This window comes from Onychostruthus taczanowskii, unplaced genomic scaffold, assembly GCF_017590055.1.
Source record: "Onychostruthus taczanowskii isolate IOZ18803 unplaced genomic scaffold, ASM1759005v1 scaffold1, whole genome shotgun sequence".
In the NCBI taxonomy this organism is placed as follows: Eukaryota; Metazoa; Chordata; class Aves; order Passeriformes; family Passeridae; genus Onychostruthus; species Onychostruthus taczanowskii.
In genome coordinates this window covers 35,836,049-35,846,779 of record NW_024496525.1, presented here as the reverse complement: position 1 = coordinate 35,846,779, position 10,731 = coordinate 35,836,049, and positions in this window count along the sequence as shown.

The following is a 10,731-nucleotide window of genomic DNA, read 5'->3' as shown; positions in this document are numbered from 1 at the left end:
GTAACTTAACTTTTACCCAAAAAAATGTAAACCTGAACGGAATGCAAGGCTCAGCTGGTTTCCTGTGAACAGCTCCATTGTATAAGTAAAATCATTTTCTGTCAAAAAAAAAAAAAAAAACCACAAAAAAAACCAACAAGTGAAATCAGATCCAGAGCCCTCTGCTGGATTATGAGGAAATCCTTATCTTCTTCCAAATGCTGAAATTATTCACTGCCCTGGAAAGTTCAGAGATTGCATCAACATAAACCTTTGGCCTTTAACATTGCCTTTATGAAAACAGAACTGCAGATTACAGCTCATCTCTGTGACAGCTCACAAGCAGCTACAGGGAAGGTTTCCCAGAGTAAGGCATACAGAATCTGTCCTTTTTGTGTCCAAGAAGAAAAAATAACAACACCCCATTCATTGTAATTTCCTTATCTGAATTCTTATCAGCTCATTACAGCTGAACATGGTAGAGAAATAGATAAGAAAACAGAGACAAAGCAGAGCCAGTGAAGATGCTCTAAGAGGAAATGAGCTCTTGACCTTCACACAGCTTGGGGAATTGTTGAGAAAAATTCAAGCAAGTGGAAGGAGTTGAATATTTTCTGCACTTTATACTTGGAAGTCTCATCAACCCTCCCCCAAGATTTTCCTGTCTTCAAGGGATGGAAAGGCCACATGTCCTCATAATCCTGTCACCTAGCCCAGGCAGCAGGAGCTTTGTGAGGTCCAGGACCTCAGTCAACAATGAAAAATGGAAGTGGGCTCTGGGGGGGAAAACAGTGAGATAAATGAGCTTGCAGGACAGAAAGGCTAAACCCAGATGGAAGGAGGGTTTGATGCTAAAAGGAAACATTCCAGGTCAGCAGTGTCTCTGTTCAGCTGCTGGTAGGACAGGCTTCACAAGCTCTTTCTGGACAAAATTAGCCTGGATGCCACAACTGAGTCCTTCCTCCGTGTCACACCACAGAATTCCTGTGACATTCCCAAAAAGGCTTCTGAGAAAAGGCAGAATCTTGGCAAGTCTGACTCTCCAGCTAGGGATGATGAATCAAAGTGAGATGAACACATAATAAGTGACTGCATGATTCAATATAGAGTTGAAGACTTAAAAGCTGCACGATGCTGCTTGAGGCTTGACTTGTGGAAACAGGGAGGAATTATTTGCCATTCCATTTTTTATCTGACTTTTCAGAGCTTTCTTAGCATTCTCTACTTGCAGCTGTATCAAACCATCAGATTGGTTACCTTTGTGCTCATTAATGGTGGATGCATGGGGGGGCATTTCCTGCACTTTAAATGTTCACTGTTTTATATACAATAAGTTTGGAAATAATTTTGGTTAATATGATCTCTTCTGTGGAAGCTGAATTACACTATCTCAAAGCAGTGGCTTGGATTCTGGATTTGCATTTTCATCTCCCAGCTGAAGCAGTTTAGCAGAATCAGTGGGAAATAATTGATGATTCTGAACCTATATTTTTGGTGGTAAAAGTATTGCTGTCAGAGTTTTGTCCAGCTCTGGTGTTCTCAGTATTGAAAGTTACATCAAGTGAGATCATGAAAAAGAAAAGTGAGAACTTGAAGTCTTTTTTTACTTTAATTATTCATCTGTCAATGTTGGACAGAGCCCAGAATTTCAATGCTTTTATCAATTTGATTGTATATTAAGAAGAAAGGGTAACTGCCTGGCATCTGATGTGTGAGTGGGCATGGTCAGATAATAAATGCTCCCAGAGCATATTTATTTAATCAAGGAATGCAAGTCTCAAGGGGGCAGATTAGAAGATATCTCTGAGAACAATGAAATGACCTTGTACTAATATGCATGGAAATGAGTCTTACAATGCAAAGAATCAAAACTGCAGTTTTAATTAAAATCAGAAAACTCATTGGGAGAGTTTAATTTCCCAAGCATGACTACTTTAACTTTGGCTTATTTTCTATTAAAACAGCCAATCAATGAAGTCAGAATCTGTATCCTCATCTTGTTAAAGATCTCTTGTAGTTTGCTAAAAACACCTCTGTGAAGTCATTACCTTATGACTATTTACCTAAAGCATGCCTTGTCCTAGTGCCACAGTGATAAGCTACAAAGGACACAGGTTATCTCAAAAATGCACTAAATCTCCAGCACCAGTGACTCTTCTTGTAAGAGAAAAACATTCTGACCTGCTTTTCCATCCAATTTTCCACGTATTCCAGTCTCCATGCCATCATTTTCACCAGTGGTCTGGAAAGCCCAGTTCCAGCAGCTCTGAACAGAAACCCTCTGCTGTGGTTGTCATTCTGGTGACAGAACACCCTCCTGTGTTCCTGAGAAAGGGGAGAGGGGATCACTGACCATTTCTAACATCTTCTTTTTCCAAAGTGAAACACGAAGTTAAAAGGCAGCTTAATATTAAAAAAACAAACAAACAAACAAATCCCAAGTGATCTCCAGAGAGTAGAAAGCTGTTCAAATATAAAACTAAAATTAGTTTTAAAACCAGAATTTAATAAAACTAAAATTAGTAGCTAATTTTGCAGTCTGCACTGGCCAGCCCTTATACCTGAGGTCTGATCTTTTAGGTACTGACTTTCATGGCTATTCTTGCCTCAGTTTTGTGACCTTTTCAGAAGCTACATGGCCCCCGAATCTGAAGTTCTTCTATGACATATTGAACTATGTAGCTGGAATTGGTGGTCCTGAACCTCCTTTTGAAATCATAGAATCAGAGAATAGTTAGGACTGGAAAGGACCTTGCAGATCATCTTGTTCCAAGCCTCTCCTGCCATGGGCAGTGACACCGTCCTCTAGCCCAGGTGGCTCAGGGTCCATGAGCATTCTCCTGCATCATCCTCTCTAGGAAGCAGATCCTGTTCATGCCAACAAAAAGGAAAACTTACACTACTTGGGGAGAGCAATTAAGAATCCCCAGCCCAACATTCTTAGCTTTTGGCCACCATCTCTTCCTTTTCAGCAGCTTTCAGAGAATCCACCTCCTGGAGTTTTGTACTTTTGCCATTGAGCTCCAGGGTTTGAATCACCAAGGCCCCATGACATGACTCCTGATGAAGAGTGACAATTAAGACTGACTTGTTCATCGTGCTGGCACATCTTGAAATTACCTGGATTGCTGCTTTATTCAGCCTTGTTTTAGACAACCCAAATGATGAGTCATCCATGAGTCCCTTTGAGAAAATATTGCATAACCACTCTCAGAAGTTTCTCAAGAAAGTAATTCTCTCCCTGCCCTTCAAATGTTTATGATCTCAAATCTACTTTCATCTTATAATACAGAATTGCTTAAAATATAAAGATATAAGGGACTTCCTGGCTTGCCAGAAACAGTCCTTTTCTATTTCAGGCAACAATATCAGATAAGCTGTTCACTGTCATTTGAAAATAGAGTGATCTGTCTCTCTTGTTTCTACTAAAAAGCAGTTCCAAAGACTCACTCCTCTTAGAGCTAGACAAATTCTTCTAATCTCCATCCTAAATTTATTCATGGCCAGTTTACAGCTATTTGTTCTTGTGCCAGCAGTGTACTTCAGCTTAAAGAACTTTTCCCCTTCCTCGTGTTTTCTTTGCTGATGTATTCATGGCTTTGTTAAAGCCATTCCCTATTTTCATTTTGTTGTGGGTTTTAAACTTGGTGCAATTCATTCTAGTTATGTTATTAACAGTTTTCTGAATTTAGCTGCAGTGCCACAGGTGTGCCTTTACCATGGTTAAATCAAGAGGCTTCATGGCATACTGCCCCTGTATATGCAGATCAAATCGACCACCCCCATTTCCATTTCAATATATCACTGTCATTTTACTTCCCTGCTGCTGTGCACTTAACCTCTGCTTTTTATGTACCTACTTACATTCCTGCCTCCCCTTGAGAATAGGAATATGGGGAAGAGGAAAGGCAGAGTGATTCCCAGATGTATCAGCTAACAAAAGAGGTAATTTTTTAAAACTAATTTCCAGATTCCATTTCCTAGTTGCTCAGGTTTTTTTCCCCTGGTTGGTGTTTGCATCCTGTTCCAGAGCTGGATTATTTACACATTTTTTTAGTTGTGCTTTTAAGTGCTCTTTTAGATAATGGAAATTCATTAGATTTTTTTAGCCCAGCTCAGCTCACAGTCATCCCCAGCAGTTAGAGCTGTGTCTTCAGTCCATGATGTGCCTCAGACATTTGCCCAGTCTTGCCTAGCAGAGTCTTCAAAAACACCTCCAGAGTGCATCAAGAAAAATTAATTCTATGGCTCATGCACCCAGGAGTTAATTGAAAATCCTCCCTGCTTTTTCCAAGTGCTGAGCATTAAGACAAGGCACAGCTAAAATTGTCCAACAACCCCAGAAGTCAAAAAAAGTTGTGAAGTCTGGTCAGACAGCAGCTGTCTCAGCTACTGAGACTTCATTCACCCTATGGCTTGGTCATAAAAACTGAAAACAGGAAAGGAGAAATGAAATAAAGTCAGAATTATAAAGAGTCATAATGAGTCAAGCCAAAGGATTGTTCAGCATCCTGTGTCTGAGACAATCCAGTTTCAGCTGTTTAGAGAATGTGCACAGGGGAAAATCAGGAGATAAATGATCCCTTTCACAAGGACTGAAAATCCTCTGCCCTCCTTCCTCAACATATCCTTGCAGATTTCCTGCAATCTTTGCTGAAAGATTTCCTGAGTCAGATATTGAAACCACATCCTTCTGTTTAACAGCCTTTGATGGAGGCAAATCCATAAATTTGTCTAATCTCATTTTTAATTCATTTATGCTTTCAGCTTCCATGGCATCCTGTAGCAATGAGTTCCACAATTTAATTATAGACTGCTTGCAGAAATACTTCCTTCTGTTTGTTCAGGACCTGCTGATGATTTCATGGTGTGCTTGTACAGTAAAAAATAATGGCTACAGTTCCTCACTTACATCTTCCATGCCATGTGTGGAGCATAATTTATATATTTTGTATACCTCTGTGATTTAGTCCTCTGCTTTCCAAGAGGAGCACTTCTATTTAGCCTCTCCTTGTATGGACAATATTCCATGCTGCTGATCATTTTCAGTACTCTTCCCTGAGATTTTTCTAGATATAATAAAAAAACCGAATTGTCAGTGAGGAAGTGGGAAGAGGTCACACTGCTTTTATAATGTAAGGTGTGGGTACACTAGGGATTTGCTGCTGCAGTATGCTAGATTTTTGTCTCATCTTTCAGTGGTAATTAAATTTTTGTCTGTTTCTTTGGGTTTTTGTTTTTTTTTTTCATTGCTCCCAAATATTTTCCTGATATTTTCAATGAATTATCCACAATGACTCAGATAATTTTTCTTGAGATGTGATAGCTAATTTGGAGCTCATTGGTGCATATCTGCTCATGCCTGTTCATCCTCCAGCTATCAACGTGGACTTTGATACCTACACTTTCATGATCCAGTTACTCAGATATTATGAGGTCCCATTTGCAACTCTTTGCAGACAGCTTTAGTTCTTACTAACCTAATTTCACATAATTTGTAGTCCTGGTCACATCACTGTTTGTCAATTCTTTAACTTCTTTTCTGCCTCTGTCAAGGTCAGGATTGAAATGTTTGAGACGGTGTTTCATGTTCAGACTCAGATGTTTATTGTTTCTTGTCTATATCACAGTCTTACAAGCTGTGAGTTCTACAGCCTTCTACTAACAAAATGGCTAACCATCTTTCTCTACAAGGTGTTTTAAGGCTAAACTATCCAATTAAGAAATGACACCTAAAATATTTTCACTTTTATAATCCCTCGTGTCCCGCAATCCAGACTTTTCTGTCCAGTTACAAAACGCGACCCAAACCCATGAAGAAAGTGAAGAAGAAGGACCAGCCTCCTGAAACCTCCATCTTAGCTTTAATATATTCCTATATTCTAAAACCTTAAACTCTAAATTTTCCACCACGTGATATTACACACTTCTATTCGAACTCCACATTCACAATCCCAGTTCTGTCATTCCATTTTGTAAGCCTTCTCCACAGTCTCAGGCCAAATGTAGTGTCATCTTGAGGCCACTCTGTGCCTTTCAGCACAGAAAGCCCAAAACTCTCAGTATCCAGGATTCCAACAACTGTTCTCTGTTTTCCACATCATTTATGAGTACGAAGAGCAGGACAAAGCCAGCACTTGCCCCCCTGATTGTTACTGGGAGGATCCATCCTTGGAACACTCTTTTGCCCTCTCTGCCTCCTCTTCCCAGCCATCATTTCCCACTCTTTTGGTGCTCTGGTTTTCAGGCCCTGCTCTTCAGGGAGCCTGGAGGCCACCTGGATTTGTTACAGCTGTCTTAACAGGAGCTTCATCCATCTCCTCCAATCCTGGTCAAACACCAGACAAAAAAAAAACCAAAAAACAACAACAACAAACAGGAGCAATAGAATCTAACCCACATAACCATCTTTTGAATCCAACTGCAGTCCCAAAACTCTAGAGATTAAAATGGTGTGTAAACTAATGCTAAAAAAAGTTGTTACTTTCTGCCTGGCTTCTACCCAGCTTGGACCTCTGGTATCTCCTGTAGTGACTGAGAGTCTAAATCCCACATAAAGACCAAATTGCTTTTCCAAGAGTATTGTCAACACCAAACCTCACTGCAGTGAGAGAGTAGGGAGTGTTGTGACCATTGAACCAGAATTTAGAAGCATGTTGCACAGTTTGCTGCTTCCCATCCACACATCACCAATTTCTGACTTGTCTCTCACACCATAATCTCATAAACAGTCCTCAGGGACACATGTAGTACAGGCAGATTAATTTGGCCATAACTTTGAGTGGAAGAGATGAGGACAGTGTGGGCTGTGTTTGATGTGTCTGGGTGGGGAAATCAGCGTGGCCATTCCTTCCCCTGCAGCTCCAGGGCCCTCTGTCTCTGATTTGATGGAGGCAGCACCACACTCTGTTTTCACTAACTTCTGTAAAGACATCTGAGATATCATTGTTTTATTGGAAAGCTGAAGACTTCACCTGATCATGGCTGGTTTCATTATTGGGTCTCACACAATTGGTATTACCAGACCCCCTCTAAACCCCCTTGAATTAAGTTTTGAGATGTATCAAATACATATTCCATTAAATACAAGGGAAATTTTGGATTCCCTCTTTCCATTACATTTTATAATTCTATTAAAAAAGCAATCAAATTTCCCTGGCAAGAGAGAATCAGTCTAACTTGATCCTCGTTCAATATGCAGAGTTTCATTATCATCGCCAAATTTAACATCTTTCTCATTCTTTCTCCTCTATTTTTTTTTCAGCATGTCCCTAGAAATGTGAGCTAGTTTTGGAAGGGAAAAGCAGACTCCTGAGCCTGTCTTTATTACCTCTGTGGCAGCACAGTCCTAGATCTGTCACACTGCCAGAAGCTGCTGGGGCGTTGGGTGGATTTTTTAAAGTATCCTTTGTGGCTGACCTGTACCAACACCAAGCAGGAAATTAATTCACCTCAGTCCTCTACTTGTGCAGTCTTGAGGCTCAGAGCTTGTCTCCCAAACATGCTAAGACAGCCAAAAAGGCTTTATTCACTACATGCCACCACTATTGCAGTACAGTACATGCACTTCCTCTGTGGATTTATTCATGGATGTCATAAATCAGAGAATATTTTAGCATCCCGTTATTTTTAAATACCTCAGTGTTTCTGAAATCAGACTTAAAGCAAAATATAGTTCAAGTTTGGCCCTGGCCTAGCATGTCAGCCTCTTTCCTCAAAAACATTGATTAAAAATTGTAACCTGGAAGTTTGGAAGAAATTACTCACCAGTATCACTTTGAATTTTTAAAATTGCATGTTTCATGGTAGTAAATCCACTGTGCTGGGCTGCAAACAGCAGAGTGTTATGACTCTATTTCTTTCAGCACAACTATTTATCATACTTATCTTCCCCCAAGCCTACAGAACTTTTGTCAGGAGATTATCTTATCCTTACAGACAATTGAACCTAAACAGCCAAGTTGGTTTTTTTTTAAATTTTTATCTATATTTCACATTTGCTTCTATCCTTGTTTTCCATTAAATATTTTCTGGTTTCTTTCTTCAACATATAAACTGTAAGAAAAGCAAATAGATTTGAATTCCTTTCACTTTTTCTCCTCTTGCTGTGGCTCCCCTCAGATTCCTCCTGTTCACTTCTCCCTCAGTTTTTGTCTCACAACCACGACTGCTCTCCATCACTCTGGTAAAATGCTCTTATCCACAATTTGCAACCCTTTCTGTTCCCTCTGCCTTCTCTGTCTTGGAGGAATTTATGTGGTGTTTAATTCCCCAGAGCTGTAACGAGAGAAGGCCCTCATCATCTATTTAAGTTTATATACAATTTACAAATCTATAAGTAAGGACTATAGAAGTGAATATCCATCAATCCAAAGCATTTCTCTTCAAACACTGGAGAAATAGGAACATAATCCTTACACTGGAGAAACAAACTTCAGCCTAAGACTTATCTAGAAAGCTAATTAGATTCTGAAGTAGAGAACTGGTTCATTAAAAAAAGCTGCTAATTAGCATGTCTTTCCATTTTTTACTCATCTGTTGGAATTAATTTGGTCTGTGGGAAGCACAACCAAGAAAAAAGTCTCATCAGCTGAATTCATTAATTCTGCTGAACCCCCTAACCCCAGAGGCATTTTCTCTGCTCACATGTGAATGTTGGTGTTGGTAGCAAACCAGCCTTTGTTACTATTGCTCCACTGGGTTTTAGAAAGAGTTTAGTTTAGTGAAATAAACAATTTGAAGCACAGCTGGCCCAAGATGTGCTCAAGAATATGGTGCTGTACAACAACCAACATTCTGGGGAGCCACATTTCCCTTCCTCTGCAGGAAGCCAAGCACCTGATGCTGTCAGTGTTTGTGTTTCTGCCAACAGAGAAATTCTCCTCTTTGTTGCACTGGGTGGAAATTCCCTCCTGAGACACACATCCAGGACTTCCCCCAGTCTGGGAATGAACAGTGACTGCCTTTAAGCCGTGTGGATTGTATTTGCAGGGAATGCCCCGATGAAGGCAGGAATGATGCATCTGACTCCATGTTCTCAGAAGGCTAATTTATTACTTTATACTATACTATATTATGTTAAAGAATACTAAACTATACTATACTAAAGAATACTGAAAAGATACTCAATGCTAAAAAGATAATAATGAAAACTCGTGATTCTTTCGCGAGTCCTGACACAGCTTGGCACTGATGGGCCAAAGAGTGAAAACAACTCACAGCAGAATCCAATGGAACAATCACCTGTGGGTGAACAATCTCCAAACACATTCCAAAGGAGCAAAACACAGGAGGAGCAAATGAGATTAGCATTGTTTTCCTTTTCTCTGAGGCCTCTCAGCTTCCCAGGAGAAAAATCCTGGGTGAAGGGATTCTTTCAGAGAATGTGAGTGCCACACATGTGGACCTCGTGTGTGGGATTTGCTTTTTCTTCAAGCTTTTTTTGCCGTGTTTTGCTTTTTTTGGGGGGGTGATGGTGATGGTGTTCGGTTTCTGCTCTTTTTCCAGCTGCATCTAAAAGGGCACAAGAGATCCAGGTCTGATTCTTGATAGTACAAGGGGAAATGGTCTCGAGCTGCACCAAGAGAGGTTCAGGTTGGATATTAGGGAAAAAAAAATTTCTTCACTTTTAGAATGGTTAAGCATTGGAACAGGCTGTCCTGGAAATAGTGGAGCCCCCATTGCTGGATGTGTTCACAAAGTGGGTGTATGGGATCATGATATGGTTTAGTGGGAGCTGAAGCCTGATGATCTTGAAGGTCTCTTCCAATGATTTTTAAATTATTTTATTCTATCACTCAAAATTCTATCACAGAGAAAGATATTATATCTTTTTTATTTATTATATTCTATCATTCTTCTCTATTCTAGTTTCTTATAAATAATGAGAGCAGTGGTAAGGTCTGGAAAAGGTGTAGACATTAACTTTTCAACATCAGATGTCACACAAGCAGCAGGAGCATCAGAGAAAAGCATTTTCTTCACTCCAAAAATGAAACACTGCAGTGTCCTGAGCCCTGGTAGCTAGTTCCTATATTATGCCCAGAAAGACTGGTGTATTATATTGCTAAAATAATTCCCAGAAATGTGAGTGCAGCCTTTCAGCCACACTGTTGAAACCATAATCCCCCTCCCAGAGCAACTGAAGAGAGTTGTCAGGACTCTTGGTATTCAGGGCTGCACTGGCTGACACCTCTCCTGATGGAATCATTCCACATTCCAGATGGACTCAATCACCTGGGCTTCTCAGAATTCTCTTTTGCCTTGGCAGAATCAGCACATCAAGCTGTCAGAGCACAGTCACTGTAACAGAAACTCATACATAATCCTTTTGTCCTGGAACATTTTTACCTATGGCTATACAAGAGGGATCAAAGACACGTTTTTGCTGCTCCTTTTCAAAAGAAATACATCAGTTGTGGTCCTCAGAACTGGGCTGCACTTCCTCACTTTCTTTTTTTTTTTTTTCAAATTAACTATAACACAAAGAGAGAGCCTTAATTTCTTCTTTACAAAATAGAGTTGTTTTATAGTAATACAAGCTGATCATCTCAGTCTTCCCTTGCCTAAAGTATAACATTGTTTAGCAGCTTTCAGGATGTTTCATTAACTTATTCATTCACAATAGTAACTTTATTAATTATTAATTCTATATTTCTAACAATTGAGTTCTTTAGACTCAGTCTTCTCACTATTTTACAGTGGGGACCTGGTGACAGCTAAATATGATTTCCTGTTAGATAATTTCAAAAA